Source organism: Gopherus flavomarginatus, chromosome 4 (genome assembly GCF_025201925.1).
Source record: "Gopherus flavomarginatus isolate rGopFla2 chromosome 4, rGopFla2.mat.asm, whole genome shotgun sequence".
NCBI lineage: Eukaryota > Metazoa > Chordata > Testudines > Testudinidae > Gopherus > Gopherus flavomarginatus.
In genome coordinates this window covers 31,401,376-31,429,036 of record NC_066620.1, presented here as the reverse complement: position 1 = coordinate 31,429,036, position 27,661 = coordinate 31,401,376, and positions in this window count along the sequence as shown.

Sequence of the window (27,661 nt, the reverse complement as noted above, 5' to 3'; positions counted from 1 at the left end):
TGCCCATCAAATGTGATCTTTTTACAAATGTATGCAAACAGCAACAAGAGGAAATGCAGAATTACAGACCTTTTCTGGTTTCCGCAACGTGATAAAGAATATTTAATAGCATTTTAGTGGCCCCCAGTTGAATAATCCCTCTTCCTAGAGTAAAATTTTTTACTAAAAGCTTTACATTATTGTTTTAAAGTGTGTATCTGATTCTGAAGAGAAACATTTTCTTCAGCACTTTTTCACAGATCACCTTAATTTAACCCTAACTAAATTCAACTTGTGCTTCTAAGGGCTGACCATTTCATCTTTAACTTGCAGAAGAGTGCTCCTTCTCAATGCAGGACACATCTCAGAAGAAATCTGATTTAAACAGGCTCCCATGGAGCTATTGTCCCTGGAGGTTCCGTTGACTTTTTAATTACTCTTATGTAGAGCTCAGAGCAGCTGTAAACAACTTAATTTTAAAAATGATTGTAGTAACCTGTTGTCTTGTCTATGCTACTGTGAATGTAGACAAGTCATAAGGAGTGGGGGGGAGAAGGAGCCTTGCACCTCACCTTCCTTTGTACTTTGTCAAAGTTAGAATCAGGACTCAAAATTTGTCAGACCACTCTGTTTTATTAGCGCAGCGCTCCGTCAATAACACCCAGATAATGTGAGTGGGCATGCAAGACCCAAACAGTCTTATTTATACACATAAAAGAGCTGAAATTAGACAAAGGGACAAGGAAAGCAAAACAGTAAAATTCACCTGGGGCACAGAATGCATATCCTACTTCCTTAGTAACTCATTAATTTAAGGCTAATACTTCACCAATTGCCCTTAAAGGGTGCAATTGTTCTATGTTAATATCTGTATTCCTGACACCTGGATTGCCGCATTCCAACAATTTTGCTTAAAGGTATAGACAGCATTTCTTTAATCCTTTCTATTTTTATAACTTCCATGCAGTGACCTGGCACTCCCTGCTGGCCCTTGACATTCACAGATGCATGTTTTCTGCCTTAGTCACCTGTTTACCTATGTGTGTACATTTATTTTGCCTGCAGCTTAAAGGGAGAACCTCAGCTGATGTAAATGGGCATAGCCCTATCAGCTTCAATGGATTTACTCTGACTTACACAAGTTGAGGATCTGGCCCAGAATTATTTTTAAATGTAACCCTTACTGTTTTACAGCCAGTTTAGACCTAGAGAAATTAAGGAAGCACCTAATATTGAGGCGTTAGAAGCCACTCCAAAACCGAGAAAACTGAGGTTTTTGATCCATAGGATCAGCTGCTTCCTAGAGCCCAAAGTTTAATCTCTGAAACAATTTTTAAATCCACCAAAATCTTACCAAACTTAAATAGCCAACAACAACTCTGTCAAGTAAAAGAGCTCCTTTGATTTCTCACTATTTTGTAGCAGCATATTCTGATGTTATAAGAAGTGGACTGTACGGAATAGCTGAGCTACTGCTTAATCTGAACCCCTTGTGTGTGGAAAACAAAAGGATCAATATGCCTAATATAACTTTTCAAAATCTATAACATATATAGGGTCATTAAATAGCAATGGGTACCAAAGAAAATCTAGTATCAGTGGTAATAAAAAATAAATTCTGTCATTCCACTTTCCAAGCAATATGAAACATACATGATGTGTATGTATTAAAAGATAGTGAAGTTAAGAGTGCATCTTTAATTGTATATTGCAATTTTTTTGACTATGTGGTATGACAAAGTTCCTCCTCTACCTTGGTGGCTCCTGCGCTTATTGGAAGATTTGCTCACCTCAGTGATCTTCCTCACAGTCTGGGTCAACTTCTCCTGTGTCTGATCAGGAGCTAGGAGGTTTGGGGGGAACCCAGGACTGCCTTCTACTCCAGGTTCCAGCCCAGGGCCCTGTGGATTGCAGCTGTCTATAGTGCCTCTTGTAACAGCTGCATGACAGCTACAACTCCCTGGACTACTTCCCCATGGCCTCCTCCAAACATCTTTATTCTCATCACAGGACCTTCCTCTTGCTGTCTGATAACACTTGTACTCCTTAGTCCTCCAGCAACACACCCTCTCACCCTCAGCTCCTTGCGCCTCTTGCTCCGAGCTCCTCACACACTTCCTCTCCTCTTGCTCCCCCCTCCCTGATTGGAGTGAGCTCCTTTTAAACCCAGGTGCCCTGATTAGCCTGCCTTGATTGGCTGCAGGTGTTCTAATTAGCCTGTCTGCCTTAATTGGTTCTAGCAAGTTCCTAATTAGTCTAGTGCAGCCCCTGCTCTGATCATTCTGGGACCAGAAAACTACTCATCCAGGGACCAGTATATTTGCCCTCTACCAGATTCCTGTACCCCACTGGCCTGAGTCTCTCACAGTGGGTAATGTCTACCATAAACTGCCTTTACTCTCTTGCAGTGTATTATATTGATTTCTTGTTGCTAATTTAAAAAAAAAAGTTCTGATACAGTCTTGGAGTCTTAATTTCATCTACTTTATAGTCTGTAGTCTATAAAAAGACTTCCATTGTGTCCTGTAAAGAAGACACTTCTTTCCAGCAGGTCAGATGTTATTTTAAGGCAGTAGGACTATAGTTGCAAAACCTATTCCAGTAGGTTGTACTTGTGTGAGTTTTTACATGGCTCTATGGTGTCACCATTACTGTTTGATGTGTCTGTAAGGCTTTCAGTGACTGGGAATAAGCTAGTCACAGTTGTTACACAATTCCAGGAATATCTTATTTTGTTGATTCACCAGGTTTGTTGATATTAAAGATATAATGTAGGGCTCATGTATTAATTCAGACTTGACTGAGTGTGAAGGCTGACTTCTTTACTACAGTATTCAAAATGGACATAATGCACACATTTTTAATAGCTAGGGTAATCTGCCTAGAGGTGTGGTAATATTTAAATCAAAACTGGATGTCTTTCTGAAGAGTTGCTCTAACTCAATCACAGTTGTTGGACATGTTGCAGGAAACATTGAGTGAAATTCTATGGCCCATGTTATGCAGGACATCAGACTAAATGATGATAAGGGTCTGTTTTGGTCTTAAAATTTATGAATAGATCTAGAGCAGATTTAAGGTTGTGGTGTATAGTGGGTGTATATATGGTGATTGTCCTAATGGTGAAACTGCCTCTCTTGGTAGAGTAGTACTGGGTATGTACTGTTAGGTTCTTTCACTATTAACTTTCTTGGTTTTGTGATACTGTGGTAGGTAAGTGTTAGGTTTAGACCAACCTGAATTCACACACAGTAATAGAGTATTTTTGTGTCAATAGAAGTTCTGCAGAAAAATTGAAGGTAAATAATGGCCTGGAAATTTAGAGCCAATCTACCATGGTTAATATGAGAACCTGATGTTTTAGCAGGATTAGTGGAAACTTGCTGATTAGGAGACTTTGTAGTTTATCTGTCGTTGATGCATAGATGCCCCACCTCCATTAACATTAATTCTCTGAACACTGAGCCTCAGGTCCCCTCCTCTGCTTCACTAGCAAAATCTGATTTAGCTTTCATTCTTAGTTCAGGTAAGTAGACCTGCCCTGATGAAATGAGCTTTTCTTTCCTTTGCACCTTTCCAGGAAGTTGTGTTTTATGTACAAATTTTTACACCAGTTTGTGCATAAAGTGTAGATCACTTGTCACTACTTTCTCAACACTTGTTTGCGATTTACTGCACAATTTTGTGTGGCTACCACACCATTCCATATGAATACATCATTGACAACGCTGAGTATTAAAGTGTATGCTGGCTTTCAGCTATGGCTGCCAGTGGCATATTTTCTTAGCTATACTGCATTGGTTAATGCTGTCACCTTAGTTTTAACATAATTAATCACTTTGAGATGTGACAATATTACATTTGAACCAGCTGCATGTTAAAACAAATTGATACAAATTCCTCCTGGAGAGACAGACTACTGGAGGCAGTGCCACAATCTAGATAGTACCATACTTCAAGTCAAGGTAGGTTGAAACAAATCTGGGACCCTGTGCAAATTCTAGTGATATGCCCCAGCCAGGGCAGCAATAGGTGGGGAAACCCTTATTTATTTTATGAGGCTCAATTTACTAACTTTACAGACTTCTGTCAGCATGAACTAGCTTGTTATCAACACCATGCAGCAACATGAGCAGTAAACACCATACTATCCCTGACGGAGAACCCTCTAGCCTGGGAATGGAGCTGGGCAGGAACTGCTTTTATTTTTGAGATTTCCTGCAACACCAAATTCTGAAAAAAATATTTTTGGTCAACTGGAAAGTTTTATTTTCAGATTTTGACTCTTTTTAGCAATTTCATATTTTATAACATGGAATTTAAAAAACTGATACAAATTCATTCCAAAATGGAAAATCAAAATGTTCCATTCCATTCAAATGATTCAACCAAAAAGGCTGAAACACTGCTATCTAAATGATTTTTTCAATTCTTTCTCAATAAATTGTTGCAAAAATCAACACATTTTTGCAATTTTTTTTCAACAAATTGATATTTTCCTATTAAAAAAAAATCCATCAGAAAATTCCTACCAGCTCTAGGGGAAGCTCTGTGACTGCAGTTCTGAATTAGCACTGTTCCTTCTCTGATATCTGAAGAAAAAGCCCACAGTATGACATTGTGCGTGGGGGAGGTGGTATGAATGTGCTTTTTTCAAGGAAATTTCCCATCTGGGAAAATGCTGGTCAAAAAAAGAATCACTGAAACAGATACATACAGTACTTGGGACTAACCACAGAAAGAAAAGAAAGTAAGAAACTGTCAGATGACAACTTTCATTCAAACATCCCATTTTATTTAATGAGTAGTACTAATGGATTACAACTCACGGGTTAAGCTGTGGCATGTAAGGGCAATCTGTTGCATGGTACACAGGTGCACTACACCAGCCACAAATGCTCTGGGGGCACTTTGCAGCTCTTAAATCTTTTTGCAGGTGCACAAGTGGTCCTACCAGGTCTGGCTTTGGTCCCATCTATGCCCATCCCTTTAAGGAAACTGACATTTCCTGCATCTTGTGCACCATGCGTGCAAACATTGGGATTCTGACTGTCTCCTGTGGAGGTAGGAAAGCACATTCCATCCACACCTTACCACCGGTGCTCTTATCCTTTCCATTCATGGTGGAGACATGCAGGGCCATCCAAAGTCAAAGTCTGGCCTTGTATACACAAGGATCATCGGATACATCACTGAAATGGGTCCATTACCAGAGTGGAAAGTGGCAAACTTTAAGCAGCAAACTTTTAGCAGGGTAGGCTGGAAGTAAGAGTTACATCTAGTTGAAAATATGGGGTTGCACTGTAACTGGAATTTATCCACTACTAACACTCTCTCTCTCGCTTTTGAAAAGTGCTGTGGGATATTTAGTACTACAAGTGATCAGAATCACAGGTTTATTACTCTTCTAGTGACAGAGCGCCCCCTAGCACCACACCCGGGTATTGATTTATCTTGTTACTTAGCACTTTTTCAGCTAAACTTTTTAACATTCCAGCATCCTCATGCATACAAAATGTCATTTTCTAATTTGCTCTACTCAGTGATTTACAGTGACACAGTCAAGTTAAAGAACTAAAGAACCATACATAAAACGCTGCAGCTAGCTATAGCTATCCTTTGACTTCCAGATGCATCACCATTTTTGACATGCAGCACATTTTATGGCTTCAGGAAATAAATGTTATGGTTTCACTATGAAAATTACTGTAGTTGATGGTATAATGGCTGCAACTGCCTAGTATGAAAAACTGATTTTTGCATTGATTGGTAGAACAGCAGAGAGAGAGAGAGAGAGAGAGAGAGAGAGAGAGAGAGAGAGAGAGAGAGAAAACGGAACAAATAAGCAAATCCCACTCCTTTCAATTGCTAAATGTTCTGTGGTTCTTCAGTGGCTATAATCACACTGATGTAACTAGCGTACCATAGCACTGCTATGGCTTTAAAGGCAACACCTTAATGCTGAAGTCTGTTAGTTTTGGGAAATGCAAACTGTGCCCCCTGGCACTCATCTGGAAACTGTTGATTTAACGTTCTCTTGAGGCTCAAGAAGAGCTCCTTCTGCTGACACTGCCCATATAGAGTGCTGAGATGGTAGTCCTTCCTGGCAACTTGCTCCATATTCTCCTAGGTTGATCTTGCCAGCTTTTGGAGATATGCCAACCATTTCAGGCCCTCCAGCAGAGCAGTGGTTGTGCGCAATCTGAATCACTGCTACCCCTCTTCTAATAGCTATTCAGTCACCAAAGTCCCTGAGCCCAGGCTCCATTGAGTTGCACCAGTGGAATCCATAGAGTGAATTGGACCAAGAGTCTGAATCAACTATCCATGTGGAAAAATTAGACCCTTCTGGCTGCCCTATGATCTACATGGTAGCAGCAGTGGCTTTGAGACCCACAGGAGGTAAGAGGAAACCTTCATTTTAGAGAAAGGAAAAGTTTGCCTGTGAGACATGGTTAGCTGTCCATCTGCACAGTGTAAATGGGACTCAGCAGATCAAAGCTGACATACTTGTCAGCCAAAGATACTGGCAATTCACAAGATCTTAATTTTACTGTATAAAACATTATCTCTGAATGAAATAATGAAGAGCCTAAAGGTAAACTGCACTAATAAAAGCAAGCTACAATACAGATACATACAAAACATCTAAACAAATTACAATACACTTGTGATCCAGTTTGTCTCATCACTGACTTTAACCCATTGTTTAGGATTGCATTTATTTTGTCCATTGTAAAAGCAGAATAATTTTTACAGGACCTTCCAATGGCAAATCAGGGATTTTCCAGAACTGTTGCACTTCCAGTGATCCCTTTATGAACAAATCCTTTACTAGACTGGATAGTTACTGCCTGTATGTATATGCAGCAGTGCAAGTAGTAATCATTTCTTGCCGGTACTGCACTCACATAAGGCTAGATTTTCAGAGCTCAGAGCCTGATTTTTTCAAGTGGTCAGCACTGACTAGGGTAGAGTTTCAAGAGATCTCAACTCTCATTTAGACACCTAGATAAGGGCCAGATTTTAAAAAGAAAATCTGGAAAATGTGGTCTCTTGTCTTTGATGTGTATCTTCTGCCGTTGTTAAATAACACTGAACGGGATGCTCTGTTGTGGGTGGAGGCCACTACTGACCAACTGCTCTGCCTCCTGACCAACGTAAAACAGCAATAAATACGGTATCAAACATGAACAAAGCGTTTGTTTAAGTTTGTTAGCACATGTATTACACTGTTAAGAATGAATGCCCTAGCTGCAGCGGGGAAAGGAGCAGAGCACAACCCCGCCCCCTCCAAGCCATGTCCTCGAGTGGGGCTATGCAGCTCCTTGGGGGCGGGGAGGAGTGGAGCTGCCAGCGTGGTACCCCAAACCAGCTAGAAATCTCTTGAAGGTAAAGGTCCTGCTGTCCTTGCACACTTGTGTATATGACTGTTTGCACTCCGTTAATAAGGAACTGTGGGCACAACTTCACTACAGAGTTTACAGCAATGCAGCTGCATCGATGTAACTGTGCCACTTAAGATCTCGAATGTAGCCTCTCTAACCCAATGGGATGGAGCTCTTGCAACAATCATGGGCGGTGGGTGAAGTTTCCCCTGGGCGAGGCTAGCTTCCTCTCCCACCTCTTCTGCCCACAGCCTCGCCCACACTCCATGCCCGCTCCACCCCAGATCCCCTCAGCGCTTGCCTCTAATGCCGCTTGCTGCATCTCTTCTCTCCTCCACCCCCTACTTCAATGAGACTCTCACTACTTCCAGGGACAAGCTGACTGATGGGGACCTCTGAAACCAGTGTTGCCAAGTCTCAAACAAAAAAAGTGGAACTGCCTTTTAAAACAAGCTCAACCCATTCCAGAGGGTGGGCAGTGGGGGTGTTTATAGAAATTTCATTATTACTTTTAGCAATAATGTAAATATACACAAATGTATTATTTTAATAATTTAAATATGTAACAGTGCTGTATGCAGCAAAATGAGAACTATAACGAGAAGGGGTCAGGGAGTGGGACTGCCCGCCCACCCTTCAAGGATCTCAGGGTAGAGAAGTGGGACTTGCAATGCAGCATCTCCCCCAACCCCCCAACTCACCTTGCTAGACCTCAGTGGACTTTCACACATCATTTCCCTGCTGTGGCTCCCCTTGGCCAGTTGCTTTTCACTGTCTCTCCCTACATACCTGGGGTGGTACTGCACCCAGTTCACACCTGTTTGTAATTGTGACTAGGCTTGCAGACAAAATTGGGTTTAAACAAAGCAGGTGTGTCTTTCTGCCATAGCTCTGAGCCACTGAAACAAATGGAAACAAATCTGTTCCTTGGACATAGTCCCAGTTTAAGGTGACGTAGAAAGAGAGTGAAAACACTGGATTACTTCTTTCTTTCTTTCTTTCTTTCTTTCTTTCTTTCTTTCTTTCTTTCTTTCTTCTTTCTTTCTTTCTTTCTTTCTGATATATTAAGAAGGCATGAAAGGGTTTCCTTTTTATTTTTAAGTTTGGGATATTTTCCTGCTTTTGTTATATTACCACTTATGGTATCACCTACCCTGTTTGTCCAAAAAGAGACTCTGGATGTGTAGTGACCTGATAGGATTATTACACGAGATTATTATAACCAAGAAACACTTGGGAGAAACCTTTCTTTGTTAAAGATCACTTCAACCTCCTATTAAGAGCTAAGAACATTCACCGTCCACAGTGGAGACTTTGAAGTCCTCAAGTGAAATCTGGAGTACACCACAATTGGTATACTTAATCTTTCCAAAAGGAGAGAAAATAAAGCACTTCCCTCCCCCTCCCCAAAACAAAACTTAATTGTGTTCTTAATTGCTTCCAACCCTATCTTTCCGCCCCTCCATTTGGTGGTCATTTTTAAGCCTATTTTTAATTTATCAGGTTTCCAATTAAAGGGATCCTGCTACATATAATCATGAAATTGTCACCAGACAGTGTAATTGCCCTTCAGTAAATTTATTTACTATTGCCCCATTGATAAACCAGCATTATCTATACCTAGGCACATGTGTATTTATTTTCATGTTCCTGAGGTGTACTCTGCCTTCCTATTTATGGATCCCTAGGTAAATCCATTTCAACATCATTGAATTCTAAACATCTAGCTGGCCATTTACAAGAAGGAAAAGTAATCTGTATTTTGGACAGTGAAGAATGTTAATCTGTCTCAAAGCAAAGCCTTGAATGCTTTCTGCCTGTAGCTTTCATACTGCTAATGTCCAGCTTCTTCTTCTCTTTTCATTTCACATTTAAATGTAATTTATTTTCACTTTTATTGTTGAGAAGAAGCTATGGAAAAGCTACTTATTAGAATAGCAGTGTAGAAACAATGCTACACATTACATTTTATTTCTTCATAGCTGGGGGCAATTAATGTATTTGCCTTCAGCTCATGCATTAGTATTCCCAGCTATGTAAAAACAAAACATCATGGTTCTTTTTTTTTCGAGCAGCCTGTCAAGTTTTAGGTGATATACGTACTAAGAATAAAAAAGCTATTAATTTTTACCTAGTAATTTATTTCTACCTCTGCAGTGTATTTCCTTACACTAAATAATAACGATCTTAAAAGTGGCCTTTAGTTGGCTCTATTACTTTTTAAAGTTCTCAAAATCTGTAGAAGTTGCAGAAACAAGTCACAAAGCTTGACGGTACTCAGATGACCCATTCAGCAACACAAATTTAGCTGGAATTCAAAAGCCTTTTTTCTCCTATTTATTGTGCACATCAGTTGGCCACAAAGCAAACCAGGGGTGAAAACCTGAAGTACAACCCTCTATCTCAATGAACCCATCTGATCCAAGAAGAGAAGAAAAATCTGGTCTCTCTTGAGCAGTTTTTGTCTTTTACAATTGTAGCATCAACTCTCTAAACTGGCTGAATTGCTGTGGATGCCTCTGATCACCAACGTGATGCTGCTACCCAATGGCAAAATATGAATAGCTAAAAATGCATGACCTAGGCGATATGTATTAATTACGCACATGTCTGCCCGATTGTGTGTATGTATACAAGATTTTCCAGCATCACTAGTGATTTGGGTAGCACAATTTTTGGGTACCTAACAGAAGACCATTAAACGGGTCTGTTTTTAGAGGATGCCCACACATTAAATATTATGCTGAGCACACACCCTCTAAAACCAGGCCCTTTAACTTGTATTGTGTTAGGCACCCAAAATTTGTGATGAACTGTTATTAAAATGTTATACATCTTGTAAGATTTTTGTAATCTCGGTTTCTGGCTCTCTTATTACTTTGGCTAGCAAAATAGCTTTGCTCTAAAAATTGCCAGGTTTAGTTACTCTGAAGGCCAAGGAGAATTTTTCTTCAAAATTTGAAAACAAAAATGAAACCACTTTTGCACTGCAGGTTATTACACAATTATCCTGAATAAACCAAAAACACATGTTTCTAATAAATTATTCAACTAATATTACCACTATACTTTATCTAGTTTATATGAGAGTGGTCAACTAACTACATAGCTTGTAAATGCCACAAAAAATTATTCATGAGGTACAATTTTTATGCAAAATGGCAAAATCATATTTTTCAAAACCAATTCAAATAGTTCTATCTGAGTAAATGTTGCAGAGGTGGAAGAGGTCCTGATGCTGAGGTGCTAGGCCCATCGATTTCAGTGCAAGTTAAAGGCACTCACCTTAACTTACAAGACGGTAAGGCAGTTTTCTGTGGGGTTGGGCTTGCATCACTCTTCTACACTAGGGTGAATTTTTCCCAGTATGTTCAGGGTGTTACACTCATTAGTCATCATTAGTTTTAACTGAGCTTAAGAAGATCATTGTGGTATTCAATAATCACTGGGCCAAGAAGTCTGATAAAGGGCTGCTTCATTCAGTGACTGAGTTCTAACTGATCACCATTGCATAATATGAGCCGCTGCCTAACATTAAAAACCAGTTCCACCTAGTTCTTTACAGAGCCTTCTAAAGGTACAGTTTCTCACAGTCATGTATGGACTAATGAGATGTTTTGCACATAAGACAGAGAGTCTAACTTAAAGAGAAATGGACCACAGAAATAAGAAACAATGGACACACATTCAAGGAAGTCTTAGAAGAAGCTATTATGAGTAACATTAAAAACCAAATATTCAGTGACCCAGGTAGTTCAAGAACATCTATGCCTTTGTATTCATAGAGTAGAGGCTACCTGATCCCATAATTACAGTTAGGTAGTCATATTGTGTTTTTAATGGCATGCACTGCACACATTAATCTGCTAAGAAAAAGGAAGGTGGAGCCATGTCCTAAGTTCCTTATAAGCTGCGCACAGTGCCGCACAGGTGCTCAGGGAACCTGCCCAGGGACCTGCCATGGCCGGGGAAGGTGCACCCCTTCCCCGGCCCCAACCTAGCCCAGCCCTCAACCTGTTGCGGCCTCTTAGCCCCTACCTCAGCCCAAACCCAGCTGCGGCTGAACCCCTGCCTCAGCCCAAACCTAGCATTAGCCTAGACCTGCCACAGCAGGGAGAGGGGTCTCTCTCCCTCAGCTCAGGTGCTGCTGTGAGGAGAGATAGCTGGAGGAAGTCCTTTCTCCCTGCCGAACTCGTAGAGCATCCTCCTGCACCCCAAACCTCTCATGCCCAGCCCCAGCCAGAGCCCTCACACGCCTGCACGCTAACCCTCTGCCCCAGCCCTGTGCCCTCCTTGCCCCACCCCAGAGCCTGCAGCCCCAGCCCTGAACCCCCTCCCATACTCTGAACCCCTCAGCCCCAGCCCCACCACATTAATTTTGCTATGTGCACCAATATGAAAGTGTTGTATCACATATCACCCCCCCCCCATATTGGTGCACATAACAAAATTCATTCCACCCATGGGCGGGAAAAATTAGAGTGAACACTGGCCATGTCCCAAAATTATGTTTAGCTGAAAAAACTCTCCCTCACTGTGGTTGGCAGTATAAGCACAGCAATTTATTGATGTGTCATGAATGACCTATATATGGAAAACAGATATGTGTCATGTTTCATTTACTGGAGGAGAATTGGGAGACGGAGCAAATAAACTCACAGTATATATTCACTGTCATATTTTTGTTTGTTTTTTCTTCATTTTAAGTTTCTGTTGCTTTTAATTAATATCTCATCCCACAGACACAGACACAGGGTAAAGTTTGAGAAATTTTTAATCTCCCAACCTTGCTCATGCTTTTTCACAAGTTCTATTCAGCTTTTACACCTAATCTTATCTATGCCAAAAGTCCTCAAAAAGAAAACTTTAGCCATGTTCTGAGCTCCCTCTCCCTGTGTACTATTATTTTCAGCCAGCAGTTTGTATGAAGTAACTGGCATATACCATAGAATAAAACAAGCCTTCACTGCAAGCATTTGCAATCAGGGTCAGAAAGACCATCACTGGATATTACTAAGCACCAAGTAATGAAAGGGGTACAACTGGTGTTGGTGTATCTCATCTATTATACTTAACCAGTTCAATCACTCTGCTAAATCAAAGCAAAATAATTACCTACCACTTTCATATAGAAAAAAACAGCATAAGTGAACACACTATGCTAAACAAAATTCATTTAAATTATAGTTGTGAAAGTGCACTCTAAATGTTCTCAGAAGTCTCTGCTAATGAATGAGGGAGGTTGTTTAGGTGATTGCTTGGGACGAGTTTGGTCAGAGGGCACTCTTGTTTGACTGTGTTGAGCATCGTTCTAATCTGATGAAAACCCTTTTTATAGCAATTCCATTTCCCAAGTAAATGATTAAGTATGTACTACTTCTAATTTTCACAGCCTGCAGGTGGTAGTGAGCAAAACTGTCGATAACCATGCTCTGTAAACAATACAGGTATGATCCCTCATTAAAAATCACAGTGTAACTTTCAAAAGCACAAACTTGCTCTAGGCACTTACCTTTGAATTGTGAAATAACTTCATAATTTAAATGTGGGCTCACATAACAAGGTGAAGTATCATGGTGAGAATGGCTGTTAGTGAAAAAATAAATTCATTTTGGCCTAAAAGGAGTGCAAACAGAAGTCATTACATTGTATATGTATGACAAATCTGAAATGTAAAGCTGAGTAACTGAAAATGTATTTAAATTAGCTAGCCTGACTTTGTGCATGTCTCCTATGAACCAGTCTCATTGACATATAGAGAGCCCTAAATAGCTACATTGGTTCACCTAGTCTTTCTTAAGCCTGAAACAAATTATTTCACCTTAAGGCCAGCACATTGGCATCAGCTTCAAATTCCTCAACTGCACCATGTAGAAAACCTTGGTGAGAGCAAAAGAAGAAAATGCAGTTCAATCTCTTTATAAAATTTAAAAATTCAGTGGACCTGTGCAGAGATTTGGCTACAGCTTTGAAACTAACTTGACTCTTCTTAATTAGAGGTAGTCAAAAGATTTTTTTTTAAATTACCTTTGAAAATGGTTTTGAAATATTAGTACTTCAGTGGCAGTCATAGTGTCAACTCTTTATTAGTTACATCCAAATATAAAGCTTAGCCAGTATCTTTAAAAAAGTAATTGAATATGGTTAATTTATTGCCCTGTTCTGTAAGCAGAAGACAAGAGAACAAATTAGCTTCCTTGTTCCTTCCCATGATTGAATGTTTGGTCTTGCAAATGTACGCGTGTATTTTGTGACTAAGATCTGTATACGTTAAAGGAGCTTAAAGGTTAGACTTAGTTTTGATTAAATAGACTGAAATCATTGGTTATGCTTTAGGTAAAATTCTAATGCTAGGAAATGAAACAAAGGAACTGTGGTGCTCTGTGCATCAATTTGCTAGTGTTAATATCTACGAATATTTGAGTTTTGTTTCTCCTTTTACTGACAGGAATTACGATGAAGTTAATGGAGTTACATCAGTGTATAAGATACAAGAATCAGGCCCTTCATCTGAACTATGCTATATAGAGTCTATGGTGAAACGAATTTGAGATATGAACTTGCCTAACGCTTAACTATGTACTTGGGAGGCCAGCATGAAGGGGGCTTGTATTGCTCCTGCTTTGTTTTGTGGATTGATGGACTTCATGGTTGTCAATCAGGGAACTTTATTGAACACTGCATTCACTTTAGTGGGAGGAAGAAAACATCTGTACTGTACCTGCATGTAAAATACAATACTCACCTTAGTGGTGAAAGCCTTTGGATACCATCATAATGACACCATCAATATCAGGTGTTTCAGTGTTGCAAAATTTAAGGCACTGCTAGGAAAACTCTACTTCTGTGAGGCACTAGCAGTATGGATCTCTTCTTTACATGTCAACGGTCTGGAAAGGAAAAAACCTTTACAATAGCTGTTCCAGCATTTTATTAATAGGACAGAAGCTAGTTCTCGTGTGGTGTGGTAACTTCAGAAGCTTTGGTTACGTTAGTGTTCATTAATACGTACATGAATTACTTAAGCAGCCTCACAGTGTTGCAACGTGAGTACTGAATACAAAGACACAAACAGATCAAAATGAGTCAACAGTGACAAATTTTCAGGAGATTGCTGAGTAGTTCTAGCTTCTCAGGAGGTGATGGAATGGAGCCAAAGTAACTAATATCAGACGATTTTAATAGGAGAAAATTGCTAATATATAGCAAATTTTTATTTTCATGAGGAGTTTACCATAAAGTTACAGGGACAAAACCTAATGGACTTTAGAAAGAAGAAATTGAGAGAGGATGCCGAAAAGAAGGAAAGTCTGAAGAAGGCAGAAAGAGATGGTAGGCTAAAACAGATTATCCCAGCAGTGCTGTAAATCAAAATGGTGAAAAGACATCAGAAAGGAGCAAGATGAATGAAATAAATACAAAATTCTACAATGACCTCTATTCCTCGCATGTCAATGTACAGCAAACACCGTCGAGGTAGCAGGTTACTGAAGAAGTTCCCGACGTTATGTGGGAAGAAATTGAATATGCAGTTCATAACATAAAGAGAAGGAAGAATCCAGGAGCTGATGATATTTGGCAGCAATATCTCAAAGTAGGGGAAAACACTCTCTTCAAAGCATTGGTGCAATGATTCACCAACTACATCAATAGCAAGCATGTTCTAGATGCGTGGAAAAAATCAAGAACAATACTACTGATGTAGAAAGGCCATCCAGAAGAACTGAGCAACTACTGTCTGATCACACTCCTCTCATGTATAAAGTCTTCAGCCACATCATACGCAATTGGATTAAGAAGGATCTTGAAATTCATGAAAGCCGAAAACAAGGTGGTTTTCACTAACAGTATTCAACTGATCACATCCACTCAGTTCAGCAGTTACCAAAATATACAAGGAATACAAAGTTCCACTGCGTATTGCATTTATCGACTGTAAAAAGGCATTCGACTCGGTAGAGATTAACGCTGTACTAAACATGCTCAATGAAATCGGAATCAACCCTAGGTACATCAACCTGCTGGAAAAAATTAACCACAATCGCTCGACAGAGATAACACTAAATGTCCCCTGCATTATTACTATATGCAGAGGAGTCAGCCCAGGCAACACAAGCTCATTGAAACTGTTTGCAGCAACACCGGAGTTGCTGTTCAAGAAATTGAACTGGACAGACGGAATCAGAACTGGCAGAGAACAGTTAACACATTTTCGCTTCAGTGATGAGCTTGTAATACTGGCAAAGGACACAGCAAAATTGAAAAACAAATTACAGCAACTTCAAACACTTTCGCATGATATTGGGTTGGAAATGAACACATTGAAGATGAAGTGGATGTGGAATGAGCATTGTGCAGAAGGAATCATCACTGTAAATGGGAAAGAAATTGAGGAGGTAGACAAATATATTTACCTGAGTGAGCAGTTGATCAGAGACAACTCATTCGAAGGGGAATGCAGTAGGAGGTGAAAGGCCAGGTGGGCACGTTTCAACAAAATAAAGATGTCTCTAATGGATGATGAACTGCCTATTAAGAAAAGGAAAGAACTGGTTAACTCCACTGTTGTGCCAGCAATGATATAGGGAGCAGAAAGCTGGTCAACAACGAAAGTGGAGGAAGAAAAATTTGCTGTCACCCAGATAGCGATGGAAAGGCAAATGTGTAAGATATTGCTCCATGATCATATACTGAATAAGGAGATCAGAAGGCGTACAGAGGTTACTGATGTAGTTCAGGTGATGTATGATGCAAAGCAAAGATGAGTGGGTCATGTGGTCTACAGGCAAGACAACAGGTGGATAACCCACATGAGTGACTGGATCCCCAGAGACCACAAGTGATCACTGGACAGATCAAAAACAAGCTAGGCTGATCCCAAGATACAACTTTTTGGCCAGAAATGGAAAGAACATACTCTCAAAAAAATGCAATGATGTGTCATGGACTTGCATTCGTGGAGGAATGAATGAGGACAAGCTGGACGAAGATGACAAAGGTGACAATGTTAATGATGTTCCTTACACCAAGAAAAACAAAGGAAACACAGAACCTAGCTCTCTTCTATCACGGTGCAGAATATATGGTATGTTAACTACAGACAAGAGCAAATTACTGCAGTGACTTGGATAGCTTGGAAACCCTTGGAATATGTACTTACAGTATAGTAGGTTTAAGACAGTGGGTCTGATCATCCCATCTTGTAGATGAAATGTGTGTAAAACTTCACATGGCTATCTGCCACTTGATGAGACCATGCTGGGGATGGAGTAGAATGGCCTCACTGTGGCAAAAGTCAAAGGAACTTGCAGAGAATCCTGTCCCCCAGATCCGGGGAAGTTCTCTGAAGATACAGTCCTTCTATGTTACCCCGGCCCCCTTGTCCATGGTAGCACAGTTACTAAAAAGTCCTGCTGCCAATGGCTTGCAGTTACACAAAATGCCTCCCTAGGAAGAATGAATGCTGCAGAACTTATAGCTGTAACCAGTAGCATTAACTCTAGCTGTGAAATTGACAGAGAACAGCAGCCCCGTATCTCCAATCCTTCCAGTCTGACCTAACTAATAAAGTGTCATTCCAGAGCTCTTCTTAAATACAATACTGGAGTACTGGTACTTCCCAGCTATAAAGCTAGTAGCCACTTCTTCATTTGAGTTGCTCCAGTTGATTTAAGTCAGAAGTACGGGAGTTAGGGAGCAAGCAGTGTAAGTATTGCATCAGATGATGTCCAATAATCCTTTTATGCAGCACTATTACGTTAAGTAACAATATCCTTCGCATATTACATTTGCATGGAGGACTTCCATACTTTTCAGGTGGAGGGGATGACTATGTGGCATTGATTCTACTTTCTTCCATCTTTTGGCTTTTTGGAGTCATTCTTGTAGAGTTTCCATTCCTCTCATCCCAAGGGTGTGTCACGCTAAGATCATATAGCTCAGTCCCAGCATTAATAGTTTTTATCATTTGTTTGTTTTACGATGCAAGATTTAGAGTCCCTGCTTTGTTCCAAAGACAAAACTTCAGGCCATTATTTTATGTTGTGGCTATGTATGGATTATTTGACATAGTAAGACAAAGGGTTACTGTACACTCCCACACTACTGGCAGTGGTTTGCCTTTAACAGGCCAAATTCTCTACTGCTGTAAATCAGTGTAGTTCTGTTGACTTCAGCAAAACTGCATCTATTCAGACTAGCAGAGAATTTGGCTCAGCATCCTTCTTGCAAGGTTCAGAGGAAACTAAAAAATGTCCTTTAGGCATTTTCTCACTAGGGAGAACTTTAATAATCTCTATGAGAATGTGACTATAGTAACGATAATTTCAGCAACATATCTCATTTCAGCATAGGTGCTGGAACTAGGGGTGCTGATGTGCTGTCACGCTCCCTACCTTGAAGTGGTTTCCATCATATACAGGGCGTACAGCTTTGTTCAATGGCTCTCAGTACCTCCACTATAAAAAATATTCCTGCATTACAGTATATATGAGCTCAAATAACACCAAAAAAACCCTAAAATGAAGCATCCTTAGTAGGCTACGGCCTCAGCTGGTGTAAATTGGTGTAACTGCAATATAATGGTCATCAAGAGGTTAACTGGGTTACTCAGAGTATTCTGGGTTGGCATCATGTTTCACCCTTTCTGTACTTCCTTGTTAGTTAGTGTATATTTCCCCCATGCACTCTTCGTATATTATTGAATGAAGCAGCATGTTCAGTGCTGTAAGTAAATAGTGTTTCTTGTGCATTAAGCAGTCCCTTTACAAAAACATCAATGATGCTGTGCTGACATACACTAGCTGAGGAGCTGAACATGTATGATAAGAACATTTAAGAGTGAGGAGTAGTTCAGCATTCAAGTCAGGAACCGCCACAGCGTTAAAATTGAAATGCAACCTTCACTCTAACTCCTTATGAGTAAACAATTAAATTAGTCTGTGATGGGTTCCCCCTGGAGTACCGACTGGAACTGGGGTACCATTGATACTGCCTGACCCACCAGCTTAGGCTCCCTTTACGCTGTACTGCTGTGGCAGGCCCTCAATCCCCCTCCAGCACGCATTCCGCTGCAGCTACATACAAAAACTGAGATCATATCTGCATGGGAAAACTTCAGCTAAGGAACTGGCCAGGTACTTAAGTGGACACCCTCTTCTGGAGGGAAAACCCAAAATTTTAACATCTTGAGCTGCACAGAGAACTATAAAGCATAAGCTCATGAAATTCGCCCCCTCCCTCAATGTGGAGAGGAGTATACAAAGTTTTCTGCCGCAAGTTATACTCCCACAAACACTGGTTTTATACAAGCCAAAAAAATGTATTAACTACAAAAGATAGATTTTAGGTGCTCGCAAACAGATCAAAGCATATTACCTAGCAAATAAACAAAAATGCAATCTAAGTATAATACACTGCAGAGATTGGATATGAGTAGCAATTTCTCATCCTAAATTATGATTTAAGCTTGTTGCAGAGATTCTTAGGGGCCAGCTGCCCTTGCTTGCAGCTTAAAACCCCCAGGCATTCCTTTCATAGGTTAGAAACCCCTCTAGCCTGGGTCCAACACCTCTCCCCATTTCAGTCCTTGTTCCTCAAGTGTTTCCAGCAGTCTCCTTTTGTGCAGGGAGCAAGTGAAGAACCACGATGATGTCACTCCCCTGCTATAAATAGCTTTTACTTATGGCAGGAACCCATTGTCTCCAGGCTTGATCCCCATGCCTTTCAATGGAAAAACACTGGTATTCAAAGATGGAGTACAGTACCAGGTCACATGCACCTCTAGTATCATAGCAGCTATGACTCGGAGGCTATTTGTAGAATCCTCAGGAAGGCCCCCCCCAGTGGTAGATAAACTACTTCTAAGGCCTACTGTTTTCTCCTTGTGTCCCTTCCCTGCCAGCCACTAGACTGATTGCATTCTACCTATTGGACATTCCCCAGGTGTAAACAGATTTGTAATACAGACATATAGTCAATATTCCTGACTTCAGATACCAAAATGATAAATCCATACAAATAAGATAATCATATTCAGCAAATCATAACCTTTTCAATGATATGTCACATGGCTTGTCATATGAAATATATCATAGTTATGCATTAATCATATCATAATATCTCTATGAAGAATATGGGAGACAGTGTCACAGAGTCCTTAATTACATATAAGATCCCACAAGCCTAAGTAGCCCTATCCTATTCATGCCTTAGCTTAGAAGATCACACGTAGTCAAGGACTAAATGGAACACTGCTTCATCCAGGATCTGATCCAATCCCCATGACCTCACTAAGGGGGAGGAGGTGTTAAAGGGGGACTTCCATTGATTTCAGTGTGTATTAGATTGTACTCTCATATACAGTCTACCAGATGCACATTTAAATGAAGCAAGGCTCAGCATTCAGTGTGAGCTTTAGAATTTGCATGGTTAGATTACTTATATTTGGAAACATGGGTGCAACTCCGTGCTGTGAATAAGCCTGAGTGGGAACTTGAACATGGATTTTTCACATGTGAGTGTCCTAACCACCAGGTTATTGGCTATTCTGGGGTGGGTTTCTCAGTCTTGTTTTGACCAGAAATCCAATCCTGGACCTGAGATACCATTCCCAATGCAAATTTTGTCAAAACAATACGTTACTGTGAAAAATTTAGGTTTCAAGCATTTTCCAACAACAAAAAAGTTTTGTCAAAAATTCCTGAGAAGCTCTCACCCTCATTCATCAGTGCTTTTAGCTTGGCATACTCTGATTCATAAAATGTTATCCATTAAAAAGGTGTTTTGTGCATTCATGAAATGTGATTTTCAACACCTCATAACTTAGCCTATTCCAAAACAGCTTCTGCCAAAGCACATAATAAAGGCAGTTTTCCTCAGCTTTTAGCTTTCCATCCATGACAGTTATGACTTTCAAACTTTAAAAAAAAGTGGCACGATTTAGTTTAAACACACACGTTCAATATTAGTTCAACTAATATTGCTCACATTTACAAAAAAATCACATCACATTTGGGGCAGACACACAACTTGACAGCTGAAAATTTCAGAAAGTTATGAGCAAAACAGAATGATGTTAGAATGGAAACTCATAGGTAGCCTTAATGATATATGTTGCTTGCACTCCATCCTAAATAGTTCACACATCTGAGGCAAAGGCAGGATTTTTCCCAACATGTGTTAAATGTCTTTATGGCCTCAGTAATGTATAGTGACATTAATTGATAACAATCCAGGGCTCACCATATAACAGCTATAATGTGTTTTTGTACAATGTGTGTTGCAATTGTTCTTTTAAGAAGGGAAATAATCTAAGCACCTCAGAATAAAGATAATGGTTATCACTGGATTTGCGGGTTTTTTTGATAGACACCTGGCCAATTTGAAATATGCTTATGTTCTGAGGCAACAGGTTCTGATGCTGGTAAATCAGCTGCCAGCTCTTGCCAAGGCTGTAGGCATTAGCTGAGTATTGACAAATTCACAGCTGGAAACCATGGGTTCAGGATGTGTTAATATCTGTAAGGATGTGTTTAGACTATAAATGCATGTAAATTGCTGCATGCATTAATCGTAGTTATTATGTCTTATGCAATAATATATTATTAAAGCTTTTCTTTATAATTGTGAAAACGCCTGCTCTGAACTTGTGAACTAAGCAAGAGTGGTTTCCCCATTCATCAAGAAGGTCTATCAAGACTAATTCGGCCATTATAGGACAAAAAATTTGTTGATTGCCCAATCCACCCATGAAGAAGTTACCTGCCAGAAGGCTCGTCCCATTGGTTTAAATTTTGTGGGAAAGGCATATAAAAATGCTCACAAGAAGAAATTATTATTTCTTTGCTGTTTGGGCTTTTTGAAGAGCTGGAGATAAGAAACAAAAGCAGTGATCCCCAGCGTCAACCAGGGTTAGCCCTAAAAATTTATTCAGTGGGCAAATTACAACATCTATGTCATCTTTTGGAACCATTTATTGTAATTAGCTTGTGACTGTATTTTGCCTGTTTAACTTGTAAATCCCTTTCATTTCTTTTGCCATTTAACAAATCCTTGGTTGCTTTACTGTAGGATTGGCTAACAATGTTGTCTTTGGTGTAAGATTTAAGGCACAAATTGACCTGGTGTAAGTGATTGGTTTCACAGAACTGGGAGAAACCTAAATATTTTGTGATTTTGGGAGTAAGTTACCATTTATCACAAAATCCAAGGGGACTGTCTATGACTCCATGGTAAAACTGTTACAGGAATTCAGGAGTTCACATTTGTTATTGGGTTAGTGGGATCTAGTTATAGAACATATCACCAGATTGAGGGGGTCTGCTCTGTTTTTGACAGTCTGCCCTGAAGTCTGGAGTCATGAACCACTCCAGACAGGGTGACACAGGTTTCCAGCGGTCAGCAAGGCTTATCTATTTTGACTTGAGAAAGACAAGCTGGATCAGGTAATATCTTTTATTGGACCAATTTAAGCTGGTGACAGAGACAACTTTCAAGCTCCAGAGAGCTCTTCTTCAGGTCATGTGTCCTTCACCAACTGAAATTGGTCCAATAAAAGATGATAGCTCACCCACCTTACCTCTCATATCCTGGGACCAGCATGGCTACAACAACACTGCAAACTATCTTGACTTGAAGTATTTTTAATATACTTCCACACAAAAAGCATGATTCATGTCTATCTGATATGTGAATAAGGATTAAAAAGTGAAGAAGGATTAGCCCATAGAGAGAAAAGGTGCAAGTCAATTTTTGGATCATGGGACCAAATTAACGACTTTTTAAAGTGTAATGCTGCTGAGAGTCCATGAGAGTTTGGTTCCTAAAAGTAATGGCATTCCAGCAAAGATATTACAGTGTTCAACCTGGGCTCTGGATTAATAATAATTTTTTCCCTTTCCTTTTATTCCCATGAGGCTATGACAGTGCTACTGCTATCTTTCTCTTCTTCAGACAGTCAGCAGATCTATGAATATTGATGAAGAGAGCCATTGTGCAAGTTCACAGCGGTGAATCGCCTCCAACTCCTGTACCTCTACTTTAATAAGCAGATTATTAAAAATAATAATCTGCTGCCCATACGCAGCCTGATATACTATAGTAGCTGGCATTACGCATTGCACTTACCCATGCGGCATCAAAACATATTGGAAAAACAAAAGAAAGAACAAAAGATGCTGTGAAGTTGCAAATTGCTGTGAGCCTGAAGCAAATAAAAGGAAGTAGTGGTGACAGTACCAGTTATACATACACTTACGTAAATTCATTACTCTACCTTATCCATTAAACATGAATCCTTGAATTTAAATGCAGAATATTGAAGACTGTGTGACATGATAATTGGCTGAGCCTTAACCAGTGGGCGGGGCATTCACTCAGGCCAGGGCTTTATAAAGCTGTGCACAAGCGACCAGGGAGCTTAGCAAACAGGAGCTGCTAACAGGGAGTTTTGCAAGGGAGTTCTCCAGGTGAAGGAGGAGCACATACAGCATCTGTGGGGTAAGTGGCTGTCTGCAGTGTGTGTGTTTGTGTTTGGGGGTTACTTGCTGTGTGCTGAGCTTGTGTTTGTCAGTCTGTTTGGTTTGTTTGTTTGAAGGACCGTGTGCTGTAGCTGGCAGTTGGAGGCAGAGCTACCAGGAAGGTTTGAAAGCTAGAAGCCTCTGGTAATTGGCTGAGCCTTAACCAGTGGGCGGGGCATTCACTCAGGCCAGGGCTTTATAAAGCTGTGCACAAGCGACCAAGAGCTGCTAACAGGGAGTTTTGCAAGGGAGTTTGGAAGGGGAGTAAGAAGGGAGTGGGGGTCCCTTGTCGGTCTCATCTGTGACCCATTGGTCCCCTGAACCTAGAAACTGAGCCACATCCAAAACCTTTCTGTTTCCAGCAGAGCAGAGCGGACAGGGAGCTGCAGAAGGGAATTTGAGAGAGTTTGACAGAGGGAGGCTCACGATGGTGAGGAGGACCCGCAACACCTGTGCCAGCACTGCTTCTGTCTCTTCCACCTGCGCCTGTAGCCAGACAGAGCACCAAAGCATGGATGCTTTTACCCAGATTCTGGTGTGGGCTTGCAAAGACTGTAACTTGCAATTTCCACTTACTGATATCCAGGCTGGGGGTGGCATCCAATGTAAAAGGTGCCTACTAGTGGAATCTCTCAGGCAGCAGGTGGGAGAGCTACAGGAGGAGGTGGCTAGGCTGAGGAACATCCATATCCATGAGCAATTCTTGGACAGTATCCATGTGGAGACAGCTGACGTAGCTGTCCCAGTTGACAGGACTACTGACACACCAGTGGAGGAGGAGATGCCTCAGGGTGTATCTGACACACCAGTGGAGGAGGAGGCTCAGGGTGGACACAGCCAGCTGGTTACTTCTAGCAGCGGGCAGTGCTCCACCCCTGCTGAAAACCCTCCTGCTGTGGTAAAAGATAACTGTTATGCTCTTCTTGATACAGGAGAGAAGGAATCACCCCCAACAGTTAAGGAGGGGAAGCCTTGTACTCCCGTTCATCCCGGGAGGTATGCTGCCTGCCAGGGGCCCGTATCCGAGATGTTACAGAGGCATTGTGGAGGATTATCCGGCCTTCTGACTACTACCCCATGCTACTCATCCATGTGGGCACAAATGATACTGCGAGGTGTGACACTGAGCAGATCAAGAGTGACTACAGGGCTCTGGGAGTACGGGTTAAGGAGTTTGGAGCGCAGGTGGTATTCTCTTCGATTCTTCCTGTTGAAGGTAGGGGCCCGGGCAGAGACAGATGCATTGTGGAGGTGAATGCCTGGCTGCGAAGATGGTGTCACCAGGAGGGCTTTGGCTTCCTTGACCACGGGATGCTATTTGAGGAAGGACTGCTAGGCACAGATGGCGTTCACCTTTCGAAGAGGGGAAAGGCCTTATTTGCGCACAGACTGGCTAACCTAGTAAGGAGGGCTTTAAACTAGGTTCGACGGGGACAGGTGAGCAAACCCCACAGGTAAGTGGGGAACAAGACCTGGGAGATGGGTTGGAAAGAGGAGGGAGCACGGGCTATAATGGCAGTGAGGAAGGAGGGTCAGGGCAAACCTGGAAGGCAAGATCAAACCAGTATCTTAGATGCCTATATACAAATGCAAGAAGTATGGGTAATAAGCAGGAAGAACTGGAAGTGCTAATAAATAAATATAACTATGACATTGTTGGCATTACTGAAACTTGGTGGGATAATACACACAACTGGAATGTTGGTGTGGATGGGTATAGTTTGCTCAGGAAGGATAGACAGGGGAAAAAGGGAGGAGGTGTTGCCTTATATATTAAAAATGTACACACTTGGACTGAGGTGGAGATGGACATAGGAGACGGAAATGTTGAGAGTCTCTGGGTTAGGCTAAAAGGGGTAAAAAACACAGGTGATGTCGTGCTGGGAGTCTACTACAGGCCACCTAATCAGGCGGAAGAGGTGGATGAGGCTTTTTTCAAACAACTAACAAAATCATCCAAAGCCCAAGATTTGGTGGTGATGGCGGACTTCAACTATCCAGATACATGTTGGGAAAATAACACTGCGGGGCACAGACTCTCCAATAAGTTCCTGGACTGCGTTGCAGACAACTTTTTATTTCAGAAAGTTGAAAAAGCTACTGGGGGGAAGCTGTTCTAGACTTGATTTTAACAAATAGGGAGGAACTCATTGAGAATTTGAAAGTAGAAGGAAGCTTGGGTGAAAGTGATCATGAAATCATAGAGTTTGCAATTCTAAGGAAGGGTAGAAGGGAGTACAGCAGAATAGAGACAATGGATTTCAGGAAGGCAGATTTTGGTAAGCTCAGAGAGCTGATAGGTAAGGTCCCATGGGAATCAAGACTGAGGGGAAAAACAACTGAGGAGAGTTGGCAGTTTTTCAAAGGGACACTATTAAGGGCCCAAAAGCAAGCTATTCCAATGGTTAGGAAAGATAGAAAATGTGGCAAAAGACCACCTTGGCTTAACCACGAGATCTTGCGTGACCTACAAAATAAAAAGGCGTCATATAAAAAATGGAAACTAGGTCAGATTACAAAGGATGAATATAGGCAAATAACACAGGAATGCAGAGGCAAGATTAGAAAGGCAAAGGCACAAAATGAACTCAAACTAGCTATGGGAATAAAGGGAAACAAGAAGACTTTTTATCAATACATTAGAAGCAAGAGGAAAACCAAGGACAGGGTAGGCCCACTGCTCAGTGAGGAGGGGGAAACAGTAACGGGAGACTTGGAAATGGCAGAGATACTTAATGACTTCTTTGTTTCAGTCTTCACTGAGAAGTCTGAAGGAATGTCTAATATAGTGAATGCTTACGGGAAGAGGGTAGGTTTGGAAGATAAAATAAAAAAAGAGCAAGTAAAAAATCACTTAGAAAAGTTAGATGCCTGCAAGTCACCAGGGCCTGATGAAATGCATCCTAGAATACTCAAGGAGTTAATAGAAGAGGTATCTGAGCCTCTAGCTATTATCTTTGGGAAATCATGGGAGACGGGGGAGATTCCAGAAGACTGGAAGGGGGCAAATATAGTGCCCATCTATAAAAAGGGAAATAAAAACAACCCAGGAAACTACAGACCAGTTAGTTTAACTTCTGTGCCAGGGAAGATAATGGAGCAGGTAATTAAAGAAATCATCTGCAAACACTTGGAAGGTGGTAAGGTGATAGGGAATAGCCAGCATGGATTTGTAAAGAACAAATCGTGTCAAACTAATCTGATAGCGTTCTTTGATAGGATAACGAGCCTTGTGGATAAGGGAGAAGCAGTGGATGTGATATACCTAGACTTTAGTAAGGCATTTGATACGGTCTCGCATGATATTCTTATAGATAAACTAGGAAAGTACAATTTAGATGGGGCTACTATAAGGTGGGTGCATAACTGGCTGGATAACCGTACTCAGAGAGTAGTTGTTAATGGCTCCCAATCCTGCTGGAAAGGTATAACAAGTGGGGTTCTGCAGGGGTCTGTTTTGGGACCGGTTCTGTTCAATATCTTCATCAACGATTTAGATGTTGGCATAGAAAGTACGCTTATTTAGTTTGCGGACGATACCAAACTGGGAGGGATTGCAACTGCTTTGGAGGACAGGGTCAAAATTCAAAATGATCTGGACAAATTGGAGAAATGGTCTGAGGTAAACAGGATGAAGTTCAATAAAGATAAATGCAAAGTGCTCCACTTAGGAAGAAACAATCAGTTTCACACATACAGAATGGGAAGAGACTGTCTAGGAAGGAGTATGGCAGAAAGAGATCTAGGGGTCATAGTAGACCAGTAGACCACAAGCTTAATATGAGTCAACAGTGTGATACTGTTGCAAAAAAAGCAAACGTGATTCTGGGATGCATTAACAGGTGTGTTGTAAACAAGACACGAGAAGTCATTCTTATGCTTTACTCAGCGCTGGTCAGGCCTCAGCTGGAGTATTGTGTCCAGTTCTGGGCACCGCATTTCAAGAAAGATGTGGAGAAATTGGAGAGGGTCCAGAGAAGAGCAACAAGAATGATTAAAGGTCTTGAGAACATGACCTATGAAGGAAGGCTGAAGGAACTGGGTTTGTTTAGTTTGGAAAAGAGAAGACTGAGAGGGGACATGATAGCAGTTTTCAGGTATCTAAAAGGGTGTCATCAGGAGGAGGGAGAAAACTTGTTCACCTTAGCCTCCAATGATAGAACAAGAAGCAATGGGCTTAAACTGCAGCAAGGGAGATTTAGGTTGGACATTAGGAAAAAGTTTCTAACTGTCAGGGTAGTTAAACACTGGAATAGATTGCCTAGGGAAGTTGTGGAATCTCCATCTCTGGAGATATTTAAGAGTAGGTTAGATAAATGTCTATTAGGGATGGTCTAGACAATATTTGGTCCTGCCATGAAGGCAGGGGACAGGACTCGATGACCTCTCGAGGTCCCTTCCAGTCCTAGAGTCTATGAATCTATGAACAAAATCTCCTTCTCTTCCATTTGTAAATTTGGAATTTATGGATGAATTTCTGATAGACTCCAGTGCTATTCACTTGATATAAAGCTGCATTAAAAATGGGGGAAAGCAGAGGGGTGGCATGACACTTGTACTAACACAGAACTGGTAAATTAACAATAAAAGCTCAAACTCTTGTCCATATATATATAATGATATTATTTATGAACAAATATCTCTACAAACCCTTCCTTAGCCTGACAACTTACATTGGTTCTTAAGCGCATAATACTTTTTCACTTGTAAGAGCAGCAGAGAAAATAAAAGGAAAATCTTTAGACGAAAGCAATGTGCACTCCACATAATAAGGTA